This window comes from Rattus norvegicus, chromosome 4, assembly GCF_021556685.1.
Source record: "Rattus norvegicus strain SHRSP/BbbUtx chromosome 4, alternate assembly SHRSP_T2T, whole genome shotgun sequence".
Classification (NCBI taxonomy): domain Eukaryota; kingdom Metazoa; phylum Chordata; class Mammalia; order Rodentia; family Muridae; genus Rattus; species Rattus norvegicus.
The window spans coordinates 140,887,987-140,902,368 of NC_141537.1; positions in this window are offsets into that span (position 1 = coordinate 140,887,987).

The following is a 14,382-nucleotide window of genomic DNA, read 5'->3' on the forward strand; positions in this document are numbered from 1 at the left end:
GACTGCACTCTGTGCACATCCAGACGCCAGAGGAAAACACCAAACGTCATCTGGAACCCTGGTGCACGAGGCTCCCGGAAAGAGCGGCGCAGATCTTCCCGGTTGCTGCCGCCGCGGAGAGGACTTAGGCAGTACCCCACGAGCAAACTTGAGCCTTGGAACCACAGGTAGGACCAACTTTTCCCCTGCAAGAAACCTGCCTGGTGAACTCAAGACACAGGCCCACAGGAACAGCTGAAGACCTGTAGAGAGGAAAAACTACACGCCCGAAAGCAGAACACTCTGTCCCCATAACTGGCTGAAAGAAAACAGGAAAACAGGTCTACAGCACTCCTGACACACAGGCTTATAGGACAGTCTAGCCACGGTCAGAAATAGCAGAACAAAGTAACACTAGAGATAATCTGATGGCGAGAGGCAAGCACAGGAACCCAAGCAACAGAAACCAAGACTACATGGCATCATCGGAGGCCAATTCTCCCACCAAAGCAAACACGGAATATCCAAACACACCAGAAAAGCAAAATCTAGTTTCAAAATCATATTTGATCATGATGCTGGAGGACTTCAAGAAAGACATAAAGAACTCCCTTAGAGAACAAGTAGAAGCCTACAGAGAGGAATCGCAAAAATCCCTGAAAGAATTCCAGGAAAACACAATCAAACAGTTGAAGGAATTAAAAATGGAAATAGAAGCAATCAAGAAAGAACACATGGAAACAACCCTGGACATAGAAAATCAAAAGAAAAGACAAGGAGCTGTAGATACAAGCTTCACCAACAGAATACAAGAGATGGAAGAGAGAATCTCAGGAGCAGAAGATCCCATAGAAATCATTGACTCAACTGTCAAAGATAATGTAAAGCGGAAAAAGCTACTGGTCCAAAACATACAGGAAATCCAGGACTCAATGAGAAGCTCAAACCTAAGGATAATAGGTATAGAAGAGAGTGAAGACTCCCAGCTCAAAGGACCAGTAAATATCTTCAACAAAATCATAGAAGAAAACTTCCCTAACCTAAAAAAAGAGATACCCATAGGCATACAAGAAGCCTACAGAACTCCAAATAGATTGGACCAGAAAAGAAACACCTCCCGTCACATAATTGTCAAAACACCAAACACACAAAATAAAGAAAGAATATTAAAAGCAGTAAGGGAAAAAGGTCAAGTAACATATAAAGGCAGACCTATCAGAATCACACCAGACTTTTCGCCAGAAACTATGAAGGCCAGAAGATCCTGGACAGATGTCATACAGACCCTAAGAGAACACAAATGCCAGCCCAGGTTACTGTATCCTGCAAAACTCTCAATTAACATAGATGGAGAAACCAAGATATTCCATGACAAAACCAAATTTACACAATATCTTTCTACAAATCCAGCACTACAAAGGATAATAAAGGGTAAAGCCCAACATAAGGAGGCAAGCTATACCCTAGAAGAAGCAAGAAACTAATCGTCTTGGCAACAAAACAAAGAGAATGAAAGCACACAAACATAACCTCACATCCAAATATGAATATAACAGGAAGCAATAATCACTATTCCTTAATATCTCTCAACATCAATGGCCTCAACTCCCCAATAAAAAGACATAGATTAACAAACTGGATACGCAACGAGGACCCTGCATTCTGCTGCCTACAGGAAACACACCTCAGAGACAAAGACAGACACTACCTCAGAGTGAAAGGCTGGAAAACAACTTTCCAAGCAAATGGTCAGAAGAAGCAAGCTGGAGTAGCCATTCTAATATCAAATAAAATCAATTTTCAATTAAAAGTCATCAAAAAAAAGATAAGGAAGGACACTTCATATTCATCAAAGGAAAAATCCACCAAGATGAACTCTCAATCCTCATCTTCGATTGGTTTATATACAAGTGTGCAATTTCTAGGCTTGAAAGTAAAATGATGCTATCTGGTGCTGGATAGAGGAGCCTTATTTTTTATTATGGCAGCTTGCTATTTTTGTAACATGGTGATTTGGTTGAACACAATAAAGTACAGTAGTAACTGAAAAAAAAAAAGAGAAGATGATTCACCAAACAAGCACAAGGACCTGAATTTAAATCTATAGACCCCTCTTAAATCAACTGAATGCATAGTGTCTATAATCCCAGCAGTAATGGAACAAGATGGGAGGCAGAGGCAGGAGAGTACCTGCAACCTGCCATCCTGGAATATACAGCAGAAAAACAACAAAAGTGACTCTGATTGGAACAAGGTAGAAAATGAGGACTGCTACCTCTGCCTTACACAAGGCTACAGTGGTGTAGGTATCTCAGGCCCCTCTCACACCTTCCCCTGCAGTCCAAACACACACACACACACACACACACACACACACACACACACACACACACACAGATAGAGAGACAGAGACAGAGAGACAGACAGACACACACAGAGATAGAGACAGAGAGAGACAGAGACAGAGACACAGACAGAGAGAGAGACAGAGAGACACAGAGAGAGACAGAGAGATACAGAGAGACAGAGACAGAGAGAGACAGAGACAGAGAGACACACAGAGAGACAGAGACAGAGAGACACACAGAGAGACAGAGACAGAGAGACACACAGAGAGACAGAGACAGAGACAGAGAGACAGAGAGGAGAGGGGGGGGAGAGAGAGAGAGAGAGAATATATAGTATGAGCATCAATGGCACATTGATTACTAATAAAAAGGAAGAACTAATCCATGCTATAGAATAGATGAACCTTCAAAACAGGAAGCTAAGTCAGGCTAGTCAGAGAGGACCAATGCGTGAATCCATTCTTTATATGAAGTGTCCAAAACAAGATAATTTATAGAGAAAGAAAATCAGCTAATGATGGGGAGTTCAGCTGTAGAGGGGACACAATGGGGAAGAGAGTGGAGAACGTTTGCAGTTGGGCAGTAACTGCTATGGAGTGTTAGTTTCTTGGGGTAATGAAAACATTTTATACTGTGTGGTGATAGCAACTCAACCGATTTCCTTAACTCATTGAGTTATATACTTTCCATGAATTCTATGACATGAATTATGTGCCAGTATAACTGTCATAAAAAAATGCAAGAAAGATCTCGCTAACAAAATTTCATCAAAATCCCAGGCAGTTATTGGAAAACCTGTATAGTGTAAGCTTAGTGTGTGTAAGCTCACTGGGTTTCACTGAAATTCAAAGTTCATCTCTGTTCAGCAGGGACTCCCAGGAGCTGAAACTTCCCAGTTCTTTTTACAGCAGCCAGGGCTTTGCAAGTTAGACAGGAAACCAGCCAGATTGTTTAATAGCCAATGAATGGGTAGGAGAGATAACTCCCAGCTAAGAGTATTCATATTCCCTGTGCGGCTGTGATGGCTTGAGTTTGGACACCTCTACTTACATCAGAGGCTGAGTGAGGTCTTCCATGTGCCTGCAAACCCCAGTGTTGCAGAAGTTAGAAACAGGAGAACTGCTAGGGCTTGCTGGCTGACAGCCTAGCTGAAAAAATGTGAGTCTTAGGGAGAGATTTTGCTGCAAAGGATACAGGAGGATACCCAACACTCTCCTCTGACCTACCCAATACATATGCACATACAACACACATAGTACACAATCATACAGAGGAAAAACATAACAAAAGCTGTACAGTTAAACACTCTTAACAAAGCATAATATTTTGTTTCAGTGAAGAAGCTCTTTTGTGTCTGAAGTTGTCCATTGCTGTGCATGTCTCACTCTAGCCCCATAAACACATTTTACAGGTGTGTAAACTGAGGCTTAGAGAATTTACATAGCACAGCCTCTTTGTGATGCCTCCCAAATCCCATCGCCTGGAATGGCAGAAATATTAATTCTACAAGTATTGAGGTTGTTCTAGAAGATGATAACTGTTTGATTTAGAAGGAATATTTAGTTAGTAATGGCTGGTGAGTAAGTTTTCTTGAGAACCCTCTGACTAATTCACTAATTCACAATTCAGTCTGAATGCCCTCTCGTCCATGAAGCCATTTCTTGGTTCCCTCCTCCTCACTGACCTGCTGCTTGTCCATTTCTATTTTGTGTTGTTACTGATGTTTGTACTTCTGTCTCCACTGCATCCTGTCTCGACTCTGGGTGGATCATGTTTGTTTTAGTCCAGCTTCAATATTTCAGAATCTTTGCTAGGAGAAGGGACACAAAGCAGGTTTGGGAACTGCAAGGAAGGAGGTGGTTTCTGCCTTGGCAGTAGATTGTCTCGTGTGAACCTCCACTTAGAGCTAAACAATGCAGTAAAGAACAACACTAAGAATCTCTTTAGACTCTTTCTTTCTCTGATCTGAGGCTGCAGAAAACTCAGAATTTTGAAGGTGATTATTTTCAGTCTTTACCCTTGGGCCTCTGTTCTCTTAACTGTTATTGAAGTCCCATCTTTTAAAATTAATGACCCGGTATGAAATTTCAGAGCAGCTAAAATTGATTTGTCTATTTACTTACCTCTTTTAAATGTAAAATAAAATTGCATTTGTGTGTAAAATCCCCCAGCACCAATGGAAACTGCGATTCTACATTTGCTGAGAAATATCTTTATTTGTCCTCTGGGAGATCTTAAACTTTAGTTGGCTTCTATTAAACTTTTATGAGAACAAAACTAGAGAATGACTTTTCCTTCAAGCAGGTACGTTTTGTTGTTTCACAAAGGAGCACACATACCTGAAACAGAACTCCCCCACCCCCAACAAATTAGGGTGTTCCACTTACAAAGAAAAGATCCAAAGTAGGAACGGGTAGGGGAGGAGACTAGCAGAACTCCTGAATTGCAGACTGTCACATCAGGTCACAATCTTTTCTTCATGACTTATCTAAATATTGCCTAAAATGTCTTCCTCAAGTGGATGACAATGTTATTATCTCCTCACACAGTGAGAAGACTCCTTCTGCCTTCTCTGTAGTGTTCAAAGATGTCGATGTTTCTAGCAAGGATGGCAAAGTGAGGGGGTTGGGTGCACAAAGGGCGTGTCCCTGAGTGAACAGTCAGTGGGGAGTTCTACAGTTAGCTGTATTTTGTTTTAGTATGTGTGTGTGTGTGTGTGTGTGTCTGTCTGTCTGTCTGTCTATCTTTATATAAAGGTACACATGGAGAGGAGTGTGTGTGTGTGTGTGTCTGTCTGTCTGTCTTTATATAAAGGTACACATGGAGAGGAGTGTGTGTGTGTGTGTGTGTGTGTGTGTGTTGTGTGTGTGTTTTCAGGAGCCTTGTCATCTAATCTGGGGTGATAGTGTCTATCACTAGCTTGGCACCTGTCAGTTCAAACTTCCCTGATTGATCATGGGTAAGCCAAAAGTTATCTACCTATTTCTCCTTCCCCAGTTCTGGTACTACAAGGCATGATGTGTGTGATCATGCCTGGCTTCATTTTATATGCGTTCTGGGTTCTAAACTTAGTTCCCCATGCTTGGATATCAAGCATATTACCAACTGAACTATTTTCCCACTCCTTCTGCCAAATTTGTACTGGAAATCACACAACCTGCCTAAAAGCCAAAAGGGGAAAGTACTCAGTATTATCTGAGGTGGCTAATGGTATTGCACCTTTGTGGATCTTCCCATGGTGTTCTTGTCCTCCCATCTGCTTAGCCACTCAAAATGTAGCAGGCTGATTAATAGGAGAACCCAGAGACCACCCTCCTTTTGTAAAACACAGTTCAGGCGAGACATTTTCTGTAGATTGATCTTATGATATCTAGATAAGCAAATCCAGTTTTTAATATCCTCATGGCCTGGTGGCAGAAAAAAGCAGGGAGGAATGACCCTGTGCCCTGAGCTTTGAAGATAGAAAAAGGAATTCTCTTGGAGCCAGAAAAATCAATCTTGCTGAGTACTCAGGAGGAACACCACTCAATGGACTTATTTTAGGGTTTTGACTTTGAGGTGGTTTGAATTAGAAGTCTCCCAGAGGCTCAGACATTTATATCCTTGGTCTGCAGTTGGTAGTGCTGTATGGGGAACTTTAGGAGATGTGGCCTTGATGGAGGAAGTACATCACTGGGAACCAGCACTGAGACTTGGTAACATTGCCCTGCTTATAGTTTGCTTTCCTCGCTTGCCTCTTATTGCTATGCTTCTCCACAGTGACAGAGGCTAATCTCTGAAACCATAAGTTAAAATAAACTCCCCTTCCATAAACCTTTTCTGTTCCTGGTGCTTTTTCACAGCAGAAGGAAAGTAACTAACCCAGATGTCCAGAGACATGAAATATATATATTTATGTGGTTTCAGTCTTATATTTTGAGTAGTGGTTACAGCAGCCATGGGAAGCTAATGCAGCGGTTGCCAATCATTTCCTCTCCTCGGTTCATCTTTGTCTTTTCTCAGTTTTCTTATAGTTACCATTCATCCCCCCCCGCCCCCGCCATCCTCCCCAGTGCTACCAACATGGCCCATGTACATAAAGATAGCAGCTTCAGCCTCCTTCCTGGGCCTCCATGCTTCAGTGATCACCCTTGGGAAAACACAAATGGGTTTATAGAAACCCCTACTTCAGTAAAACCATCAACTGCTTACTATGAAAGTTAAAAATAGGTCCAGTGTCATCCTGTCTGATCTGATCTCTGTGGCCTCCCCCTATGTAATCATTGTTGAGTAACAGTTCTGAATCAGAATGTTTGAATCCAAAATTCCACTTGAAGTCTGTGATGGCTATTCTTGGTTGTCAACTTGACTACATCTGAAATTTACTGAAACCTGCAGAGGATTTTTACTAATTAAATCATTTGAAATGGGAAGACTCTTAATCTGGATCTTTAGAGGTAGAAAGATAAACCTTAATCTGGATCTTTTGAGGTGGAAAGAGGTCCCAACATCTACTTGTAGCCTATATAAATGACATAGAAGAAGGAAGCTTCTGCTTGCTGTCTCTATAGTTGGGAAGTACATTTTTTTCACTGTTAGTAGATCCTACTTCTTTGGAATTCTGTTATCCTGAAGACCAGCTGGTGTATACAGACATCCAGCCTAATGACCTGAATAAGTACTAGACCTTCCACTGCTGGATTAATAGTCTGTAAGTAATTCCACACACACACACACACACACACACACACACACACACACACGTAACGTATGTGTGTATGTATATATGTGTATGTGTATGTATATATGTATATATGTATATGTATCTGTATGTGTATGTATATATGTGTAGGTGTAGATATATATGTGCATATGAATATATGTGTGTACACATATAAGTATATACACACATATTATATATAATGGTAGACACACACACACATATATATGTCTAGATGGCTTTTATTACATATTGTCTTCTAATTGATGATTAGTAGTCTTGACCGTGGTTTGTGTCTGAAATAGTAACCTTACACAGACCCTTACACACTGTACTCTGTACCATACTTATCTCAGAGTATAAAGCACAAACTCAGAGAGAATTCTTCCTGGGCTGTTTCTGTACTGAATGCCAATTCTTCTGACTATGGAGTTTCCATTTCCTTTAAGGTTGGTTTGTAGTAAGAGATCATAGTAAATATCTTTTGGGAAAGAGAGAGTTTTGGATCTTCAGAGATCCTCATAGCATCCCGATAGTTCAATTGCACATTAGATGCATAAAAGTTTCTTTTAATTAAATAGCCTCAGAGTTCTTGATCTTGCTTTTGTAGACACTTCAATTGAAATACAAGCATTTTCTTTCAAGTGGAATTTTATGTTCTAATTGTTTTTCTAGTACATAAAAAGATATTTGGGGAGTTAAGTTATTTGATGTATGATTATGTACTGAAAAATTACCTTTTTTCAAAATCGTTTTTTAGTGTACTCTGTGTGTGTTGACAAGTTATATAGTCACAAGCTATGTCATCCCTAGGACAGTGCTTTCCTTTCCCTCCCTCTAATTTTTTTCCTGTTCTTTTGTAGTAAACTCCCTTTCTATGTTCAGTCCTGACTAACAAACGGTTCGTTTCTGTCTCCAACCTTCTCGTTTTTATGTGCCGTGTGAATAGAATCGTGTGTAGCCTCCTGGATCCGGTTATTGTTTTTAACGAAATCACAAAAGCTCAATTTTCCCAACAAATACCCAGGAGCTAGATGCTGGGGTCAAAGCCTGCTAGCTCAGAGGCAGAGAAAGTACTCAACTGACCTCCTTTCTCAGTGGAAGTCCTCAAGGGAAAAAGAAGTTCTTTCTTTCTCTCTCTCTCTCTCTCTCTCTCTCTCTCTCTCTCTCTCTCTCTCTCTCTCTTTCTCTCTCTGTCTCAAAAACCCCTCCAACTGAATGCCCCTCCTTTGTACTTCCTGTGCGGCTCTCTATTCATCCTTCTGAGTTCCTCTTACTCTCTATGGTTTATCCTATGTTCACTCCATGTCAACTGGTTGCTTGCTGGGCCTCTTGACCTATGGTTCACCTATGTATTAATGTTTTTAACAATGAACAGAAAACTCTTGGATTAAAGGTGTGAGCTAAGGCTGAGCCATTCCGCAGCTAGAAACAAGTTTTTTTTCTAGTATATAGCACAATCTCACAGTTCACGGTGTGATTAAATATCCTGCAGTAAGCTGTCTTCATTTAAGAGTGGAATGTGCTGCTGGGGGTATTGGTAGAATGTTCTTCATTGCCAAGTATGATTTCATTAAGGACATACTGAAGTTTGCCTGTTTATTTATATGTTGGAAGAAATTTGGGATACTTAGTTTGGGATATTATATATAAAACTATAACCATTGAAAAATTCTTTGAATTGTGAACAGATTTTTCACATCTTAGTATTGGGGGGGGTTATAAGTTATCTTACAATACTAAGCTTTTTTCCAAAGTAGTAAACAAATTGTTTTCTTCAACAATGCATGAGAATTTTGCTCATTTCAAATCCTTACCAATACATGATAATGCCAAGTTTTTCAATTTTAAACATCATGCACATTTTTAACAGTGACTCTGTATGATTGTTATTTCCCTAGAAATTTGATGATATTGAATATCTGTACACATTAACTATATGTTTAGTTCTACATATTTATTTATAAATAAACTGTGGATGTTTTCATTGTATACATTTTGCTGCTAGAATGTAACATCATATTTATATAGTTAGCTTGTATCCTGAGACCTAACATATTACTTGTGATTTTAGATTTTTTTGTTGTTCTTTTCTATGATTTCTTTTTTTTTCATTTTACATAAGTAATAAAACATGAAAGACCTTGTATTAGTCCCCCCACCCTTTTGTTGTTGTTGTTGTTGTTGTTGTTGTTGTGATAAAACATACTGAGCAGTATTAGGTCCAAAGAAGATTCTAATTCCCCAAACTCCAAAAGGCAGTCCCAACATTCAGAAATGCTATCAACCTAAACTATAGGAAGATTTCTGGTGGTGAGATAAAAACCTGCATTCCTCAGAAACTTGTGAGGTCAGTCTTTCCATACCAAAAAAACTATCACTGGGAGAAGGGACAAATGAATACATATGGTGCCTATTAGCATAACAAAACAAATGCTGGCCTCCAGGCTCCCAAAAGGATTCCAGTCTTCCTTCCTCACTTCAGAGACCATGACAGTCTAGCATCCTGCCCCTGCTCATCTTCTCTGGAATTTTCGCTTTCAGATCTGTGATCTACTTACAGTCAGTTTTTTTTTTTTTTTTTTTTGTGTGTGTGTGCAAAATGAGAGGTAAGCATCTAGTTTCATTTTTTTCTACTTATGATATCCACTTTCCTCAGCACTGTTTGTTAAAGAGCCTGTCTTTTCTCCTGTGAGTATTACCAACACTTTTGTTAAAAACAATGCATTTGTAGCTGTGATTGTTCATGTTTGGGTCTTCCATTTTGTTCTACATTCTAGATTTGTGAAGAAAAAAAAAAGAAGGAAAGGAAAGGGCCATATGGAACTAACCTAAAATTAGGGCTCTAGAAGTCCGGCAGCAGCTGGCCTATCGTAGCTGCTTGCCACGGACTCTACCCATGTTCCCAACAACTGCCCCCTGATATTTAAGATAGAAATTCCCAACTACCCAGTGAAATCATGACTCAATAAGCTGTAATTTTACAATTAGGTTTATATGTTAAATTCTCAATCCACAATACATCCACACAATAAACTCACAACCAAATGATAAAGATATAAACTTCCCACCTAGATAAGATAAATTGACCTATAGAAATCCAGCTCGTAAAAAATATTCATAACAACCTGTATCTATGTAGAGATGTATGGTGAAGATCATTTACATCTGCCTCCATGTTGCCTCCAATGACAAGCCTCATTTTATCTTATGTCTGCCTTCACCTACATAATGACATCAACCTACAATTGCTCCTGGTATGTTGGAGGAGAAAGTTTATTATAGATATATGGAAGAGCACAGCTAGAGTAAAGACATCTGGGATAGTCCAGAGTGGTTAGACCATTGAGCCATGTGGGGAGAGCAGGAGGCAAAAGGTGAGGAGATCAAAGGAACCAGGTCCAGCATCCAGGAGGCCAAACATACAAAAAAGGGAGGATAGCCAAAATATCTAGATTATATAGGGAAGGACAGCCCAGTCCCTGGAGAATTCTGGTATGTCAGCCACACCCTTTACAAGTGGAAATGAGGGGTGCTGGGAGAACCTAGAGGACAAGTCCAGTTTCATAGTTAAATGGGCACCTTATCCTTTGTCCCAGGTTTAAACTTACTAAACGTCTATTTTTGAACTAGTATCCTGCTGTTTTCATAACTGCCTCTGAGGTGTAACTTAAGTCAGGTGTGGAATGCCTCCAGCATCGTTCCTCTTGCTGAAGTTTCCTTTAGCTGTCTCAGTTCTTTTGTGTGTTTTCAAACACATTTTCACTTTGTTTTACCTATGTCTGTGAATGTTGACATTTTGATGGGGTTTGCATTATTTTTAGTAAAATGGCCATTTTTCACAAAGTTCATTCTATCAACCCAAAAAGCTTGGAGGTCTTTCCATCTTGTGTTTTCTTCCATTTCTTTCTTGAGTGTTTTAAAGATTTCATCATATTGTCATTCTCTTCCTAGGTTAGTTTTAGTCTAGGTACTTTTAGAGACCATTTTGAATGATATTGTTTTCATGATGTCTTCTCTGTGTTCATTATTGGCATATACAGACATGGTTTTTTTGGTTTTTTTTGTTTTTTTTTTAATGTTAATTCAATACTCTTCCATTGTGCTGCAAGAATTTATTAGTTGCAAGAGTTTCCTAATAGGATTTTTAAGGTCTTTTGTATATAATCATAGCACTGATTTCTCCCTATCGTATGGCAAGACAATTATAATTTCCTCTATATTGTTGAGCTCGAGTATTTTTCTTCCTGTTACTAACGGGAAATTAACATGATAGAAATCAATGCTTATACTTGAATAGTTGTTAAGCTCCAAATATTAAGGGAAGCATGATCCAAATTCTCCCTAATCTGATGTGAGCTGTTGATATTTACCCGGCTGTCTTTTACTTTACTGTGGAAGTCCTTTTTCATTTTAATTTTCTGAGTGAATGTATAAAAATTGAAGAAATAAAGTTTCATAGTTTCATAGATATGAAAAACAAAGTTGTGTAAACAAGGTTTTGAGAAATACATCTGGTCAGGATGCCTATGACAAACTTGTGACCTTTCTGAGAGATACATCTGACATCACGATGCCCAGTGATATGATAAAGTTTTGGTGATCAAGATTCTGACTATGCTAATTAGGACAAGATGAAACAAAACAAAAAAAAAAAAAAAAAACCAACTGTTCTCAGAAAGACCCCCCTACCCCTCCCTGTGGTAAATTCCGAAAACTACAAGATGTCATCCTGACCCTGCCTGAACACCCAGTTCACCCCTCCCCGCCTTCTAATGGATGTGGCAACTTAGCCCTTTCCCAGTGATTCACCAAGGTCAGGTGAGGAAAAGTGACAAACTGAGCCAAGAACAGCCCCTTGAGCAGGTCAGCCAATACCTGACCAGATCCTTTGTCCTGTTTACCACCAATGAGAATAGGCCAGCTAACCCTGTTGCTGAAGTCTGCCCTCTGTAACGAATAAAAGTTGTGTGCTTTTTGGGTTCTGGGTTGCCTCTCTCTGCAAGGATGAGCAACCCCATGTATGTGGATTAAAAACCTTATGCCCTCATGCTATTGCAGCAGTCACTTTGTCAATCTGTGCTCCTGAGGTAAGGCCACTATGGGGTCTTACAACAAAATACAAGAGCTCTTTTATGTCTCTAGGGAGACTTAATGGCTCTTCTTTTAGCACCTGTTGGTATGATGAGTTACCTCAACTGGTTTCTGAACTTTTTTTTAACTTGGATATTATTTAATTTACATTTTAAATGTTATTCCCTTTCCCAGTTTCCTGGACAAAAGCTTCCTATCCCATCCACCTCCCCTTCTATAAAGGTGTTCTCTTACCCATAAATCCCCCTTTCCTGTCCTCTCCCCTCAACATTCCCCAACTTGGCAGGACTAAGGGCTTCTCCTTCCATTGGTGCTCAACAAGGCCATCCTCTGCTACAAGTGCAGTTGGAGCCATGGGTCAGTCCATGCATAGTTTTTGGGTAGTGGTTTAGTCCCTGGGAGCTCTGGTATTGTTGTTCTTAAGGAGTTGCAAGACTCTTCAACTCTTTCAATCCTTTCTCTAATTCCTCCAACGTGGGTTCTGTTCTCAGTTCAGCAATTCGCTGCTAGCATTTACCGCTAGCATTCGCCTCTAGCATTTGCCTCTGTATTTAACATGCTCTGGCTGTGTCTCTCAGGAGACATCTATATTCAGTTCCTGTCAGCATGCCCTTCTTAGCTTCATCAATCTTATCTAGCCTGAGTGGCTGTATATATACGGGGGCACATGTGGGGCAGGTTCCTTCAGTCTCTGCTCCAAACTTTGCCTTCATATCCCCTCCTATGGAAGCTTTTGTTCCCTCTTTTAAGGAGTAAAGTATATGTGTTTTGGTCATCCTTCTTCTTGAGCTTCATGTGGTCTGTGGATTGTATCTTGGGTAATTTGAGCTTTTGTATACAAAATATCCACTTATGAGGGAGTATATACCATGTGGGTTTTTCTGTGATTGGGTTACCTCACTCAGGATGATATTTTCCAGTTCCAACCATTTGCCTATGAACTTCATAAAGGCATTGTTTTTGATAGTTGAGTAATATTCCATTGTGTAGATGTACCACATTTTCTGTATCCATTCCTCTGTTGAAGGGCATCTGGGTTCTTTCCAGCTTCTGGCTATTATAAATAAGGCTGCTATGAACATAGTGGAGCATGTCTCTTTGTTTTATGTTGGAGCATCATTTGGGTATATGCCCAGGTAAGGTATAGCTGGGTCTTCAGGTAATGCAATGTCAGAGCCTCCTGGGTCCCCTGCAATGTTTCACCCCCCTTGTCAGACCCTTCTGGGTCTCTTGCAGGGTTTGACCCCTGCTCAGCCCTGCTGATGCATGTGGAAGCCTTTTGTTCCTAACAACGGAGTAGTTGGGCCTGGTACCAACACACCTGGGCAATGGTCAATTCATTCCTACCTTTTGTCGTCTCGGTCTTTGTCTTTGAGATTTAGGCTGGTCTTCCTGGATTTCTCCCTAGTTAAATCAGGGCATGTAGTCGGTCTTTTGTTACCGAAGTCCCAAGTCAGGGTTTCCCACTGCGCTTCCCAGATATTTTCTACCTGGTGAACTTGGGATATATAATTGGTGAATAAAGCTACAGGAGCAGGAGCCCCTTCCTCTTTTGGCTTGACACGAATAACCGTGTGTGTGTGTGTGTGTGTGTGTGTGTGTGTGTGTGTGTGTGTGTGTGTGTTTCTTTAATCCCGAAGGCTTTCGCCTGTTTCTCGGTACCATGTTGGTGGGGGCATCGACAGTGCAATGTCCAAATTTTCTGAGGAACCTCCAGACTGATTTCCAGAGTGGTTGTACCAGTTTGTAATCCCACCAAGAGTGGAGGAGTGTTCCTCTTTCTCCATACCCTGGCCAGCATCTTCTGTGGACTGAGTTTTTGATCTTAGCCATTCTGACTGGTGTGAGGTGGAATCTCAGGGTTGTTTTGATTTGTATTTCCCTGATGACTAGGGATGTTGAGCATTTCTCTAGGTACTTCTCAGCCATTCGATATTCCTCCGCTGAGAATTCTTTGCCTAGATCTGTACCCCATTTTTCAATAGGTTTATTTGGCTCTCTGGAGTCTAACTTCTTGAGTTCTTTGTATTTTTTGGATATTAGCCCTCTATTAGGTGTAGGATTGGTAAAGATCTTTTCCCAATCTGTTGGTTGCTGTTTTATCCTAATGACAGTGTCCTCTGCCTTACAGAAGCTTTGCAGTTTTATGAGGTCTGATTTGTCAATTCTTGATCTTAGAGCATAAGCCATTGGTGTTTTTTTCAGGAAATTTTCCCCAGTGTCCATGTGATTGAGACTCTTCCTCATTTTTTCTTCTATTAG